Source organism: Dipodomys spectabilis, unplaced genomic scaffold (genome assembly GCF_019054845.1).
Source record: "Dipodomys spectabilis isolate Male_0828 unplaced genomic scaffold, ASM1905484v1 ptg000192l, whole genome shotgun sequence".
Taxonomy (NCBI): domain Eukaryota; kingdom Metazoa; phylum Chordata; class Mammalia; order Rodentia; family Heteromyidae; genus Dipodomys; species Dipodomys spectabilis.
Window position 1 is genome coordinate 1,834,656 of NW_024870869.1, and position 16,813 is coordinate 1,851,468.

Here is a 16,813-nt window from a genome sequence, read left to right on the forward strand (position 1 = left end):
TTTTATTTTTGATGTTGTTGGTTGTAGGAGTTGAAGTCTGGGACTGGGAGCTGTCCCTGAGCTTTTCAGCTCAAGTCTTGTGCTCTATCACTTGAGCCGCAGCACCACTTCAGGTTTTCTGGTGTTCCATTGGAGCTAAGTGTCTCAAAGACATTCCTGCCCAGGCTAGCTTTGAACAATGATCCTTAGTTCTCATCCTCCTGAGAACCTAGGATGATAGTCATGAGCTGCAAGCATCAAGCTTCCACTTAATGTTTCTTAGTGGTGAATTGGAGATAATAGTCTCATGGGACTTTTTGTGTCTGGGATAATTTAGAACTCAGATCCTCAGATCTCAGCTTGCTGAGAAGGCAGGATGACAAACCTCATCTATCGACCCCTAGGCCATGGTAGTCTGCTGCAAGGGGATCCTTGGCTCCACCTGGTGGAGTGCTAGCCTTGAGCCCAAGAGGTAAGGGTCAAAATCTAGGTCCTGAGATCAAGGTTCATGACTGAAAAAACAAACAAACAAAACAATGGTCTGCAGGAGACAACTCACTAGTCTTCACTTATATTTAATTTTGTTCCTTCCATGGAGATATATCTGAGCCTCAATATTCTTATCTGTGTAAGTATCTCAGTTGTGGAGCTCTTACAAGGACCAGATGAAAGAATGCACCCTGTGAAGGACATAGCACATGACACTGTTTGAAGGACTCAATACACAGCATCATGTGAAAGACACAGCACCCAGAACCCAATTCAGGACTCAGCACACTGCAACCTGTGAAGGACTCAGCACATAGCTGTATTCCACAAGCTGTCATTAGAATCAACGTGTTTTCTTCAGTATCACCATTCTTTGAGGAACATTTCACAAACCACACAAGTTCACATCTAATGGTTTAGTGGAGTTTTTTTTTTCAGGGGAGGTTACCCATGGGGCTTGAACTGAAATGTAGGGATACTGTTCTAATAACATTTGCTCAAGGCTACAGCTCTACCACTTGGAAGAGTCTCACAGACTTCCTGCTAGGGCTGGGTTTTAAAGCCTGTGAGCTGCTAGAATGACTGAGGTAAGCCAGCAGCATCTGGTTCGTTGGAGCTGGGTTGCAGTGATTTACATCTGGATAAGTTAGGTTAGGTGGCAGCTGTCAGACTCCTAGCTTGCTCTGTGATGAAGTATTTGAAGTCTTGACCTTCTATAGTTGCAGTTAGAACAGTCTACCTTTTTTGGTGGCAGTCCTGGGCCTTTAGTAAGGGCTTAGCCACTCTCCCCAAGCGTTTGTGCTCCAGGCTAGTACACAATTGATTGAAAGAAAGCAGAACTTCTGGTTTTTCTTATTATATGGTACTGAGGAATGGAAGCCAGGGCTTCCTGCTTACTAGGCGAGCACTCAACCACGGAGTCCCAAGAGTGCATGAGGTATAAATAGAGATTGCTGTATATAAATATTATATATACAAAAAGAAAGATGTGGGCTGGGAAGGTGGCTCAGTGATAGAGCGCTTCCCTTGCAAGCATGAGGACCTGAGTTCAATTCCTCAGCACCACATAAGCAGAAAAAAAAAGCCAGAAGTGGTGCTGTGGCTCAAGTGGTAGAGTGCTAGCCTTGAGCTGAAGAGCTGAGGAACAGAGCCCAGGCCCAGACTTCAGGCCCACGACTGGACCCAAAAAAAATAGAGAGAGATTTATGCATATTATTAAATTATAGTTAATAGTACTACCAATGTTAGGTATTAAATGATGTCTCCATTTAATTATATATCCCAGTTGAACAATTAATAAAACATTAATTATTACTCAATTTACTGTTATTGTTTATCATATATGTACATACATCCATACATATAATTACATATTTTATAGAATGAGACCTCTATTTATAATTAATTTATGCATCATGTGTTACTACCAATTATTAGGTATTTAACTATGTCTCCATTTACTTTTCATTCTGTTAATGCTTAATAATATATTAATTAAACTTAATCCACGTCCTATAATTATTTTGTCTAATATTATCCCAGAATGATTCGCTATTAATTCAATCTGTTTTTCATTTATTGTAGTGACCATTTTTCCACCTATGACATTTTTACCTTTATGACATCCTATTGTATAGTATATAGATTTGCATACGAATTATACATCCTACCTGACACGGAGCAATTTCATAGAAAAGGAAAATATGTTTCACTCTTGACTTCTTACTCCAAGATTGCATTTTTGGCAGGTCTGGGATCTAAACTCAGGGCCTAGAAGGCTCAGCTCATGAATGAGTGACTGTCAGCACAGCAGCCTCTAGCCAATTCAGCTGCTAGGCAGTTCCCAGCCGATGAGACTGAGCCCCATATGTTAACCCCATATTGTGCTTAGTGAAGTTATGCATTTTATTTGTTGTTTTACTCATTTATTTACCATTTATTTTATTGACTGGTATTACACATGGAATATTTGTTACATTTATTACATGGGATATAGATTTGCCTATGTATGAAACTTCATATCTGACACCCAGATGCTCACAGAAAAGGAAAACATGTGTCACCAGTGCTTCTTACTCCACGATTCAATTTTTGTGAGTGCTAGCAACCTGGGCCATATGGAGCTGACAAGCAGTTACCAGCACCTGAGATCCAGCCCCAGGGGTTGACAAAATAAGACAGCTTGACATGCGGATGGTAGTACACAAATAAATATAGATCTTTATAGAGTACCAGAGATGTTTATATATTCTTCAGTTATATAGACTACATTTTTAACAATTCTTGGGTATTTATTATGCCCCCATGTAATTAGTATTATTGTGTTCATTCTTAATGAATTATTAATTTAATCAACCACTGTCACAAAACTATTGCATCCATGTAATTAATAGTATTCTTTCAATGTTTCAAAATATTCATTAAAATCAATCAGCCTCCTAAAATCACTACTTTTATAGTAGTATCACTCAGGAACAACTAATTTAATCTTGACATTCATAATCTTCCATCAGTATTCCTATGAATAGGAATGAGACTCTTAGGATCTCCCACCGTTGGTAGGGGTCAGGACCGGGCCTCGACCACAGGGCCTATGTTGCCGTGTTGACCTATGGCTTGCCTGGTAGCCCACCATCCTTCAGCAATGTCAGGTTACAGAACTTTTCATCAATGTCATTCAGACCTAAGATGGTCACCTTGCAAAAAAAAACAAATGTAAAACAGCCATTTGCAAGTTGCCAGATTTTTATCTGTGTCATTTTATTTATCTTTTTCCTGTAAATCTTTGGGGCCCAGGAACCCAGGTTCAGCTGTGGGTCCAGTGGTTGCACCCCAGCCTAGAGCGATCAAAGCTGAGGCAGAGTTGCCCCAACCTGAGTTCAAGCTCTGTGCTTGACAAAATAAAAATAAATAAATAAATTCATTAAAAATATTTATAAAATTATGAGGCTCCTTGGCTTGGAATTCATGCCATTTTTTCTGCCAGGCCTGGGATTTGAATTCAGACTCTGGGAAAATCTGCAGCATTGTCGGGGAAGGGGAAGCTCACCATGCTGGAAGACAAGAAAGTCAGGCCTGTTCCCAGGGCCTGAATTCAAGTCTTAGCTCTCAAAAAAAATAATATTCATATACATTTTAAATACATGATTTATATTTGCATACACATGTTTACTTATATTGCAGTTAGTGTAGTTATTCATTTTATTTTATGTATTTCTTATGTATTTTAGTGAGTATGATTACACATATAACATTTTTTACATCCTATTACATAGGACATAAATTTGCCTATGTATTATACATCATTCCTGAGACCCAGGAATTTTGACACCCATAAGGAAAACAAGTGGGACAATTGGCTTCTTCCACTAGGATTAAGTTTTTGGCAGTTCTGTGATTTGAACTCAGAACCTAGCAGGTCAACTTCATGAATGGGTCAATGTTAGCACACCGGTCTGATGCAAATGAAGTTTTCAGGCAAATTTCAGGACCTGAGATGAAGCCCTAGGAGTGGCCAATATATAAAAAGATAGATATGTAGATTGCAGTGTGTGTGTATTTACATATGAATATGCATCTATAAATAAATGTATACAGAGAGAGACAGACATTTATGTAGAATCTAGTGTATAACTCTATATAAAGTGATGTCTGCATCTTATTTTTATATATCCTATTACTACCAATTATATATTCTATTACTACCAATTATTTGGTCTAAAATTATGCCTCCATTAATTAATCACGGTAGAAGTTATTAATTGAATTAATCTATGATATATATTTATGCGTACAATATTATACTAGAAAGACTAGATAAATAGTAATTCAATTTGTACATGTCAAATATTCTATTAATGTTCCTATAGATAGGAATGAGTTTCCTAGGATCTTCAGCTGTGTGTAGGTGGCAGTCCGAGGATAGAACTCACGGCATAGGTATCTGGGTGGGGCTTAGGTTTTACCAACAATCTCTGAGCCTTTGGCCATGCAAGGTCACATACAATTTTCAAGCTGAGTCATTGAGACCCATGGTTGTCACAGTGCAAAGGAAACAAAGGTAAAACGGTTGTGTAATACTTGCTGGTTTTTTCCTCATCCATACTTGTTGGTTTGATGTATTTTTGCCAGTGCTGGGAGTTTAATTGGGGTCCTAGGATGACTGGATCATCTGTAAATGCTGCAAACCAGCCTAGGGTAATCATGGGTTAAGACACAATACGGTGCTTCCTTGAGAAAAAAGAACTCAGGGACAGTGCCTGGGGTCACAGTTCAAGACTCAGGACCTGCCACAAAAATAAAGCCAGTAACTCTATGTGTCTGTGTATGTATGCATGTATTTCTATCAGTGACCATCTAGAGTTGCTGTGAAGAAAGGTTTGAATGGAATGATTTCACAGCACAGAGAGTGCTTTCAAGACATGTTCTGGGGCTCCCCTCACTATTCCCAGTGTAGCCTGAGGGCTTCTGTGCACCCCAGGCTGCTGGAGGAAGTCTGACTCATTGTTGAAACAGGCAGACAAAAGGCCTCACTCTTGAACAGCTGTGTAACAAACAATTCATCCGGAGCAATTACTGAGGATGAGCAATGAATGAGGATGAGGGCAGACTCTGAAGGCCAGGAGGAAAAGGCCTATTTGTACCCCAAGCTATCTCTTTCCCTAGTGCTTTGTTTTGACAGGAATCCTTCATTTGTGCTGCCTCTCGGGGCAGTCCAAGTTCCCTGCACTCATCCTGTCTTTGTTAGACTATGTTCCAGTGTTGAAACAAACTGCTACAATTAATTCAAGGGTCCTTCTGGCAGAAAACAAGTGAGCTGAACCTAATGAAAAGATTCCTAATTGGCATAGGTGCCTCCCTAGTTTTCCGGATGCTTGCTAAATCTACGCACTTATGCAAAATCACAATGCTTCCTGTCATCTAGTGCTGGTGAAACTAATCAGGTTTTGAAACCTTTGCCCTCTCTTAGTTGGGCTCTGGGTGTTTATATTTTGGGGTTGAACACAGGGCCAGAGTGCTGACCATAGCTCAGAGCAGAAGCTCTTTTCTTTACCATTTAGTGTCACAGCTTCACTTACGGTATCTTTGTGTGTGTGTGTGTGTGTGTGTGTGTGTGTGTGTGTGTGCGTGTGTGTGCAAACACCAGTCCTGGAGCTTGAACTCAGTACCTCAGCTCTGTACCTGAGTTTCTCCTGTATAAGGATAGTGCATTACCACTTGAGCCGCAGAACCACTTCAGGTTTTTTTTTTTTTTCTAGGGATGTAGTACTGAGGATTCAAACCCAGGGTTTCATACATGCAAAGCACTCTACCCCTAAGACACATTCCCAGCACTCCACTTCAGGTTTCTTTCTTTCTCTCCTTGTAGTTGGAGGAGTTGAAGTCTGGGACTGGGTGCTCAAGTCTAACACTCTACCACTTGAGATACAGTGCCCCTTCAGGCTTTCTGGTGGTTCACTGGAGATAAGCATCTCAAGGAATCTCCTGCCCAGGCTGGCTTTGGACTGTGATTCTCAGCTCTCAGGATCCTGAGTAGCTAGTATGACAGGCATGAGTCACCAATGCCCAGCTTCCACTTCAAGTTTCTAAGTGGTGAATAGGAGATAATATTCTCGTGGGACCTTTTGTGTCTGGGGTTGTTTGGAACCCAGAACCTCAGCTTCCTGAGAAGGCAGGATGACAGACTTCAGCTAAAGACACACTTTGCTGCAAAGGGGTCCTTAGCTCACAGGTAGAGCACCAGCCATGAGCCCAAGAGGAAAGTCAGTGCCTAGGCTCTAAGTTGAATGTTCATGATGGAGAAAACTAAACCAAAACAATTGTCTGCAGGAGACAAGTCAGTAGAGTTCAGTACATACATAAATTTGGCCCTGCCTTGGGGACATATCTGAGCTTCAACTTTCTCATCAGCACAATCATCTTACTTGTGGAGCTCTAACAAGGACCAGATGAAAGAATACACCCTGTGAAGGGCTCATAGCATAGCACCCTGTGAAGGACTCGGCATACAGCAACCCATGAAGGACTCAGAACCCAGCATCCCAGGAAGGGCTCATCACATAGCTGTATCCCACAAGCTGTCATTAGAATTCGGGTGCTTTCATCAGTATCACCATTCTTTCAGAAACACGTCACAAACCACACAAGTTCACATCTAACAATATAGATGGGTGGTTAATGGGGGGGAGGGTCGTCAGCTTTGGGGATGTCACTCATAGGTTGGGGGTACTGTCCTAAGACCTTTTCCTCAAGGCGAGAGCTCTACCACTTTGAGCCACAGCTCAGAGTCTCACAGACTTCCTGCCAGGGCTGAGTTTTCAACTCACCAGTGTCAGATCTCATCCCCCAAGCAGCTAGGGGTGAGCCAGCAACGTCTGGCTAAATAGAGTTGGTTTGCAGCGATTGACCTTTGGCTGTCAGGTTAGATGGCAGCCATGAGCTTCAGACCCTGGGCTTGCTCTGTTATGAGGTATTTGAAGTCCTAGCCTTCTATAGTTACAGTCAGAACGTTCTAACTTGATTTTTAGGTGCTGGAGTGACAGCATCACTTCTGGCTTTTCTGTGCATGTGATAGTGTGGAAACGAACCCAGAGCTTCATACATACTAGGCGAGCACTCTACCACTGAACCCCAGGAGTAACAAGTGTAGACTTAGATATGTAGATTGTTTTATATATACATATATATACATAAAACAAGAGGAAGATGTCTGCATATTATTAAATTATATATACTATATTACTATCAATTATCGATAAATTATTTCTTCCTTTATTTAAGTATCATGGTTAAATACATAATGAAATATTTATTGAAAATTAGTCAATGTACTATGATTATTGTGTATAATTTTAATATAATCATACACTAAATACTAATGTAATTGTTACTTTTACAACATTCCATTCATATGGATGTCTATTGGAATGTGTTTCTTAGGATCTCCTGCCATTTGTAGGTACCAGTCCCGGGATCCGAACCCCGGACCTAGGTTGCTGGTTTAGGCTGTGGCTTCCCTGATAGCCCACCAAACTTCAACAGTGCAAGGTCATGTACACTTTTCGGGTCCTGTCATTTAGACCCAGGATGGTCACAATGCAAAGGAAAAAAACAATGTAAAACCGCCTTCCGGAACTTCCCAGTTTTATACTTCTCCTTTTTTCCCCCGTCCTTTTTTTTGTTTTTGGTCTGTTGTGGGGCCAGAAGTCTGGGTCTGGGTGCTGTACCTCAAATCTTCAGCTCAAGGCTATCGTTCTACCACTTGAGCCATAACACCACTTCCGGCTTTTTTCTGCTTATATGGTGGTGAGGAATCCAACCCAAGGCCTTCTGCATGCAAGGCAAGCACTCTACTATTGAGCCACCTTCCCAGCCCTTCACTTTTTTTTTTTTTGCCAGTCCCGAGATTTAAACTTGGGTCCTGGGATCTCAAGATGGGCTGTGGGTCCAGAGGTTGCACCCCAGCCTAGGATGATCAAAACTGAGGCAGAGTTGCTACTAGCTGAGTTCAAGCCCCGGGCCTGGCCAAAAAAAATAAGGCACTGGTTTGGAATTTGCACCATTTTTTTGCAGGCCTGGGATTTGAACTCAGGGTCTGGGTATCTCTGTGGCACTTTGGGGGACAGGAAGCTCACCGTCATTGAAAACAAGAAATTCAGACCAATTTCCAGGACCAAATTCAAGCCACAGACTGGAAAAAATAATATTCATGTATGAAATCTTTTTACATACATGGGTTTACCCCATATGACATTTATTATCATTATCTATTTATTCTTTATTTTATTATTATTACATAAATAATATTTATTTCATTTATTATATCTTATCACATGGATATATTTGCACATGGATTTTACATCATACTGAGACCCAGGACTTTTACAGAGAAGGAAAAAAAAATATGTCAAAATTCGCTTATTACTCCACCTATAAACTTTTGGCCATGCTGGGATATGAACTCACAACCCACAATGCCCAATTCATGAAAGTGTCAGTTGTAGACAAAGCCTTTGGCAAATTGAGCTTCCAGCCAGTTCTGAGGACGTGTGATCAAGCCATAGTAGTGGCCTAGATTTAGATAGATAGATAGATAGATAGATAGATAGATAGATAGATAGATAGATAGATAGATAGATAGATAGATAGATAGATGTGTAGTTTGCTCTCTCTCTCTATATATATATATATGAGAGAGAGACAATATGAGGATATTGAATAATATATATTGTGAATTATTAGTTATTAAATTAAGCCTCCATTTAATGAAGTATCATGGTTTAATACTTATTAAAGCATTAATGTAAAAGTAGTCAGTATTCTTTAATTAGGAGAATCATACCATGGTGCTAGAATGAAAGACATAATCCAATACTTTTTGTGTGGCATTCTTTAGGAGAATCATGAACAACTGTGAATTTAATTGTTACTTTTATGACAGTCCATTAAGCATTCCCATGAATAGGAATGATTTTCTGAAGATCTCCCTCCATTTGTAGGTATCAGTCCTGGCATTTGAACTCCAGGCCTGGGTAGTTCACTTCGAAATGCAAACCATTAGTATGACACTGTGAAGATTTCAGATTGTCATGATAAAACAAAGAAGAAGAAGAATAAAAGAAAGCCAGGTCTCAGAGGCTCATGCTTGTAATCCTAGCTCTTCAGGAGGCTGAGAGGTAGAGAATGGCAGCTTGAATTCATTCGGGACAGGAAAGTTCAGGACACTCTTATTTCTAAGGGATCACAGGAATATAAACACCCATGAGTGGGACTGAAACTCAAGGGCAGAGCACCACCCTTGAACAAAAGGAGCTCTGGGAGAGTGACTAGGCTCATAGTACAAGCCCGGACCTGCCAAAAAAGAAAAAGTAGTAAATCCATGTCTCCCCATGTATGTATGCATGTATTTCTATTGGTAAAGATCCAGAGTAGCTATGTTGAAAGGCACTCAGCTAGGAAATTTGCTTTGAATAGAATGATTTCATAGCACAGAGAGTGCTTTCAAAACAGTGCATGTTCCGGGGCTCCCCTCACTGTTCCCAGTGTAGCCTGAGGGTTTCTGTGCACTCCAGGCTGCTGGAGGAAGTCTGCCTCATGGTCTGGACAGACAGACAAAAAGGCCCCCCTCCTGTACAGCTGTGTAAGAAACAACTCCATCTGAGCCAATTAGTGAGGATGAGTGTAGGCAAAATTTGAAGGCCAAGAGAAAAAGGCTTCTTTGTACTCTAAGCTATCTCTCTCCCCAGGAAGCTTTCTTTCATTTGTGCCACCTCCTGTGGCAGGCCAAGTTCCCTGCACTTATCCTGTCTTTGTTAGATTATGTTCCAGTATTGAAATAACCTGCTCCAATTAATTCATGGGTCCTTCTGGCAGACAATAAGGGAGCTGAACCTAATGAAAAGATTCCTAATTAGCAATGGTGCCTCCTTAGGATTCCAGAGGCTTGCTAAATCTAAGCACTTGTGCAAAATCCCAAAGTTTCCTATCATCTAGGGCTGGTGAAGTGCATCAGATTTTGAAACCTTTGACATATCCTAGTTGAGCCCTGGATGGCTAGCTTTTGGGGTTGAACACAGGACCTGTGTGCTGACCATGAGCTCAGAACAGAAGCTCAGTGCTTTACCACCATTTGGTGTCACAGCTTCACTTCTGGTATCTGTCTGTGTGTGTGTGTGTGTTTGTGTGTGTGTGTGTGTGTGTGCATACACTTGTCCTGGAACTTGACCTCAGGACCTGAGCATGGTTCCTGAGTTTCTCCTGTACAAGGGTAGCACTCTACCACTTGAGCCACAGGGCCACTTCAGGCTTTTTTCTAGTGATGTGGTACTGAGGATTCAATTCCAGGGATTAATACATGCAAAGCACTGTAACCACTCCTCTTTTGGTTTGTTTGTTTCTTTTCTTTTCTTGTAAGTTGGAAGAGTTGAAGTCTAGGCCTGGGTGCTGTCTATCCTAGAGCTTTTCAGCTAAAACCATGCGCTCTACCACTGGAGCTACAGCACCCCTTCAGGTTTTTGGTGGGTCACTAGAGAGAATTGTCCATCTCAAGGAATTTCCTGCCCAGGCTGGCTTTGGACCATGATCCTCAGCTCTCAGGCTCCTGAGTAGTTAGGATGACAGGCGTTAGTCACTGGTGCCCAGCTTCCATTTCAAGTTTCTAAGTGGTGAATAGGAGATAATAGTCTCATGGGAACTTTTGTGTCTAGGATAGTTTAGAACCCAGATCCTCACATCTCAGTTTCTTGAGTAGGCAGGGTGACAGACCTCAGCTACAGACACCTAGATCATAATTCTCTGTTGCAAAGAGCCATGGGGAATGCACTGAAAATTTGGGGGTACTGTTCTAAGGTCTTTTGCTCAAGGCTAGAGCTCTACTACTGTGAACCACAGCTCAGAGTTTCACAGATCAGCCCCTGAGTATCTTGGATGACAGTGGTGAGTGAACCAGCAACTTCTTCTGGTTCCGTGGAGCTGGGTTGCAGTGGTTTACCTCTGGCTAAGTCAGGTAAGATGGCAGCTGAAAGCACCAGACTCCATGCTTGTTCTGTGATGAGGTATATTTGCAGTACTATCCTTATATTGTTGCAGTCAGAACATTCTATTTTATTTTATTTTTTTGGTGCCAGTCCTGGGTCTTGAGAAAGGGTCTAGACACAGTCCCGAAGCTTTTATGCTGAAAGCGAGTGCTCCACTGCTTAAGCGACAGCACAACTTCTAGATTTTTCTGTGCACAAGGGAGTGAGGAATCGAACTCAGGGCTTTGTACGTAGTAGGCAAGCAATCTACAAATGAGCCCGATGACTGACAAGTGTATGAACACATAAATATGTAGATTGATAGATAGATAAATAGATGCATATATATATATATATATATATAGCAAGAGAGAGATATATGTATACTAGGAAATTGCATATAAAATATTATTACAAATTATTGGCATTTAAATTATTCCTTCCTTTTTTAAGTAACATGATTGAATAAATAATAAAGTATTAATTGAAAATTAGTCAATGTAGTTTTATATAATCATACACTAACTATTAATTTAATTGGTACTTTTTTTCTTTTATTTTACATTGTGAAAATACTATACAGAGGGGTTACAATTACATGGGCAAGATAATGAGTAAATTTCTTATCAAGCATCGTAGCCTCTTCCTTTTTGTTTCCCCTTCCTATCTTTTCCCATTCTCTCCCCGCCCCTCACCCCCACACACAATCATCGTTCCAAGCACCCCCCCCCACAGTTGTAAAGATCATATTTTGACATAACGACTTGTACATTTCATTGTTGCAATGGGTCCACCTGTATCCCTATTTAAACGATTTGTTTTTTCCCTTCCCCTCCACAAATTATACCGACATCAAATACAATGAAAGCAGGGGTTATAAGGTGGGAAGGTACATAGAAAGCAACAAAGAAATAATCTTATAAATGTGTTAGAAACAATCACATGAAAGAAAAAACACATTTGAATACATATCTTAGGGTTCATTTCCCGGAAATCAATTTATTTGACCTTTTCTGCTTGACTCAGACATATACAAGATATTGCAAATGAGGGAAACCATGGGACCTATGTTTCTTTGGGCATGGATTACTTCACTTAATATAATTTTTCCAAGTCTTTCCATTTCCTAACAAATGGGGCAATGTCATTCTTTCTGATGGAAGCATAGAATTCCATTGTGTATATATACCACATTTTCTTGATCCATTCATCTACTGAGGGGCATCTGAGCTGGTACCATATCTTAGGTATGGTAAATAATGCTGCAATAAACATAGTTGTGCTGGTAGCTTTAGTGTGGTCTTGTTTGTGAACATTTTGTTAAATGCCCAAAAGTGAAATTGCTGGGTCATAGGGGAGCTCTATGTGGAATCTTTCGAGGAACCTGCATACTCCTTTCCAAAGTCGTTGAAGAAGTATACACTCCCACCAACAATGCAGTAAGGTTCCTTTCTGTCCACATCCGCTCCAGCACCTGTTGTTATTATAGTTCTTGATTATAGCCTTTCTAACTGCGGTGAGGTGGTATCTAATGTTGTTTTGATTTGCATTTCTTTAATGGCTAGGAGGTTGAACATTTCTTCAGGTGTCTATTGGCCATCCTTCTTTCCTCTTCAGAGAAGTTTCTCTTAAAATCTTTAGCCCACTTATTTATTGGGCAGTTGTTTCTTTGAAGATTTGTTTTTGGAGGATTTAATTTTTTGAGTTCTAGGTATACTTTAGATATGAGATGCTTGTCCATTGTATGACTAGTGAAGATTTTCTCCCAATCCGTGGGTTTTGATTGATCTTACTAGCTATGTCCTTTGCCATGCAGAAGCTCTGCAATTTCATGCCATCCCATTTGTCCAACCTTTCTTTGATTTGTTGCTTTTCCGGCTCTTTATTAAGAAAATTTCGGCCTGTGCCAAGGAGACCTAGGGTTTCTCCTATTACACCCTATAATGTTTTCAGAGTGTCTGCTTTGACTCTGAGGTTTTTGATCTTTTTGGAGTTGATTCTGGTGCACGGTGATATATAAGGATCTAGCTTATTTTTCTAAAAGTAGTTAACCAGTTTTGCCACCATCATTTACTGCAGAAGCTTTTTTCCATTCTATTTTTTTAGCTCCCTCATCAAAGATTAGATGGCTATTGGTCTGTAAGTTCATTTCTGCGTTTTCAATTCTATTGCATTGGTCCTGAGGTCTGTTCTTGTGCCAGTATCAAGCTGTTTTGATTACTGTGGTTTTGTAGTAGAGTTTGAAATTTGGTATTTATATTCCTCCAGCACTGTTCTTTCTGTTGAGGATCATTTTTGCTATTTGGGATCGTTTGTTGTTCCATATAAATTTTTGGAGTGTGTCTTCTATTTCCTTGAAGACTGAGGTTGGAATATTGATAGGTATCTCATTGATAGACAGCCTTGGGAAGTATTGCCATTTTCATGATGTTGATCTTTCCAATCCAGGAGCATGGGAGTTTTTGCCACTTTCTAAATTCTGTTTTGATTTCCTTTTTCAACTTTTTAAAGTTTTCATCATAGAGCTCCTTCACTTTTTTGGTTAATTCCTAGATATTTTACTTTTTTGTGGGGCTATTACGAATGGAGTTGATTTCCTAATTTCAGCCACACTTTTCTCATTGTTGACATACAGAAAAGTCAATGATTTTTGAGGGTTAATTTTATATCTTGTTACTTTGCCAAAGTTTTGAATCAGCTTGAGTAATTTGGGAGTGGAGTCTGTGGGATTCTTTAAATACAAGATCATGTCATGTGCAAAGAGGGAGAGTTTTACTTCTTCTTTCCCTATTTGGATCTTATTTATGTTTACATCTTGTCTTATTCCTGTAGCTAGGTATTCTAATACTAGATTCAAAAGAAGTGGAGAGAGTGGACCTCTTTGTCTCGTTCCTGAGTTAAGAGGAAATGGCATTAGTTTTTCTCCATTAACAATAATGCTGGCTGTAGGTTTGTCATATATTGCCTTTATTGTATTGAGGAATGTTCCATGGATTCCTAATTTTTCCAACACCTTCATCATAAAAGGGTGTTAGATCTTGACAATTGCTTTTTGTGCATCTATTGAGATAACCATGTGGTTCTTATCATTGCTCCTGTTGATGTGATGAATTATATTAATTGATTTGCATATATTGAACCAGCTGTGTATCTCTGAAATGAATCTTGTTTGATCGTGGTATATGATTTTTTGGATGAATTGTTGAAGTTGATTGACCAAAATTTTGCAGAAATATGACATTTATTACCCTTATTTATTTAGTATTATTACACATATAACATTTCTTTTATTACATCATATCACACAGGATATATGTAGATATAGATTATACATCATACTGAGACCATGGACTTTCACAGAAAAGGAAAACAATGTGCTAATATTGGCTTCTTATTCCATGAATAATTTTTGGCCATGCTGGGATTTCAGCTCACAGCCTAGAATGCCCAATCCATAAATGGGGTCACAGTCTTAGCAGACCAGCCTCTGGCAAACTGAGCTGCCATGAAGTTCTGAGGACCTGTGATCAAGCCACAGGAGTGCTTGATATTTAGATACATAGACAGATAAATAGATAGATAGATATAGATAGAGACATGTGTAGATTGATATACATATATATATATATATATATATATATATACACAAAGAGAGGGACTGTGAGGTAATTAAATTACATATATTATTACCAATTATTAGTTATTAAATTATGCTTCCATTTAATGAAATATTACTGTTGAATACTTATAAAAGTATTAATTAAAAATCATTCAATACCCTTAATCATACCATGGTGCTAGAATGGAAGACATAAATCCAATATTTTTTGAGTGGCATTCTAAAATAGAATCATGAATCAAAGGCACATTTATCACTTTTATTACATTCCGTTAGCATTCATATGAACAGAAATTAGTTTTTCAGGATCTCGCTCCATTTGTGGGTGGTAGTCCTAGCATTTGAACTCCAGACCTTGGTAGTTTACTTCAAATGCAAACCATTGGAATGACACGGTGAAATTTTCAGACTGTTACAATTGAAAAAAATAACAACAAGAAGAAAATAAAATAAGGTGCCATTGGTTCCTGCTTATAACCCTAGCTCCTCAGGAGGCTGTGATGTAGAAAATGTCTATTTAAATTCAGATGGGATGGGAAAGTCTAGGACACTCTTCTTTCTAAGAGATCACCAGAAAAATAAACATGAATGGGGCTGTGACTCAATGGCAGAGCGCTACCCTTGAGCAAAAGGAGCTCAAGAGCAGGGCCTAGGATCATAGTACAATAGAATACCCGCCCTCCCCCAAAAAGGAGGCAATAACTACATGGATCTCTGTATGGATGTTGGGCATTGAGCAGGTTGCCCATCCCCAGCCACCCCAACCTGGTCAAACTGGGACAAGCCCTCATAGAGTACTAAGTGTGAGCCAGCAGCTTGAACAAAGCACCCTCTGCCATTTAATAACTGGAGACCTGAAAGCTTTGCCTGGGCTAGTGTGTGCAACGGTGCATAATGTTCTGTCTGAGGCATCCCATTGGGACACTTTGCAGCCAGCCACTGCTTCCAGAGAGTCCACAGTCCCTAGGTTGGAGGAGTTGTCCAAGGTTCTCTCTGCATAGTCTCTATCCCTGTGTAGGATGTGAGCCTAGACCTCTGGGGCCTAGTCGCTATCACTCATCTATCATTCCTCATTGCCAAGTCAAAGCTAGTCCCAAATCTTGGCATAGACATGAAATAATCAGCTATTTCTACGCCAAAATTGGTAATTCAATAAATCCCACTCTCATAATTCCCATTAGAAGTGGGCTGCGAATGTGGCTTAGTGGTAGAGTGCTTACATAGCACAAACGAAGCCCTGAGTTTCATTCTTCAGTACCACAGAAACAGAAAAAGCCAAAAGTGGCACTGTGGCTTAAGTGAGAGAGTGCTAGCCTTGAGCAAAAGAAGCTCAGGAACATACCCAGACCTTGAATTCAAGCCCCAAGACTGGCAAAAAGAAAAAAAAAGTGAGTCTGGTGAGACATATTCTTCTGGGACACAGAGGAGGGCCAAGGTTATAGGTAAGAGGTAGAGTAGAAGGCAGATGCTGCTGGCTCACCCCTGTAATCTTAGTTACTCAGGAGGCTGAGATCTGAGGATCACAATTACTAACAAAAAGTCTATATGAGACATTTTTCTTCAATTAAACACCCAAAAAGCGAGAAGTAGAGCAGTGGTTCTAGTAGTAGAGTGCTAGCCTTGAGCACAAAAGCTCAGGGTTAGGACAACGTCCAGACCATAAATTCAAACATCAGGACTGGCACACACACACACACACACACACACACACACACACACACACACACGCATGCTCGTGTGTGTGCACACACGCACATGCACACACAACACACCAAGATAGAGCATTTGCCAGTCATTCTGCACAAAGTTCCGTCTATATCAACTCAATAATAAAAAAAAGGAGAAGGGAAGGAAAGTTTTGCTCCAGGAGGTGATATAACCAGTGCCAAGATTCCACAGGAGTTCTAAGGCATGAAACCGGACAGAGAGCCTCAGGCAGAAGGTCCATCATGGGCAAAGGTCCTTATGTGTCGTATGGAGCAAGTGGTGTAGGTGGAATGAAAGTGGCTTCAGACATTCTGGCAGAACATTCAAGGCTGGGTCAAGGTTTGTTGAGACACAGGTAGGGCAAATGGTGGGTTCCCAGAATAGGGCCCAGGGGGAAGATTAGCTTGGCTTTTCACCATGGACTCCAGCCATTTCCTGTGGCTGGAAGCCTATTTTTCACACCTCCTGTCCCACAGGCCTCCTTTGCATGGAGGATTCAAGGCAA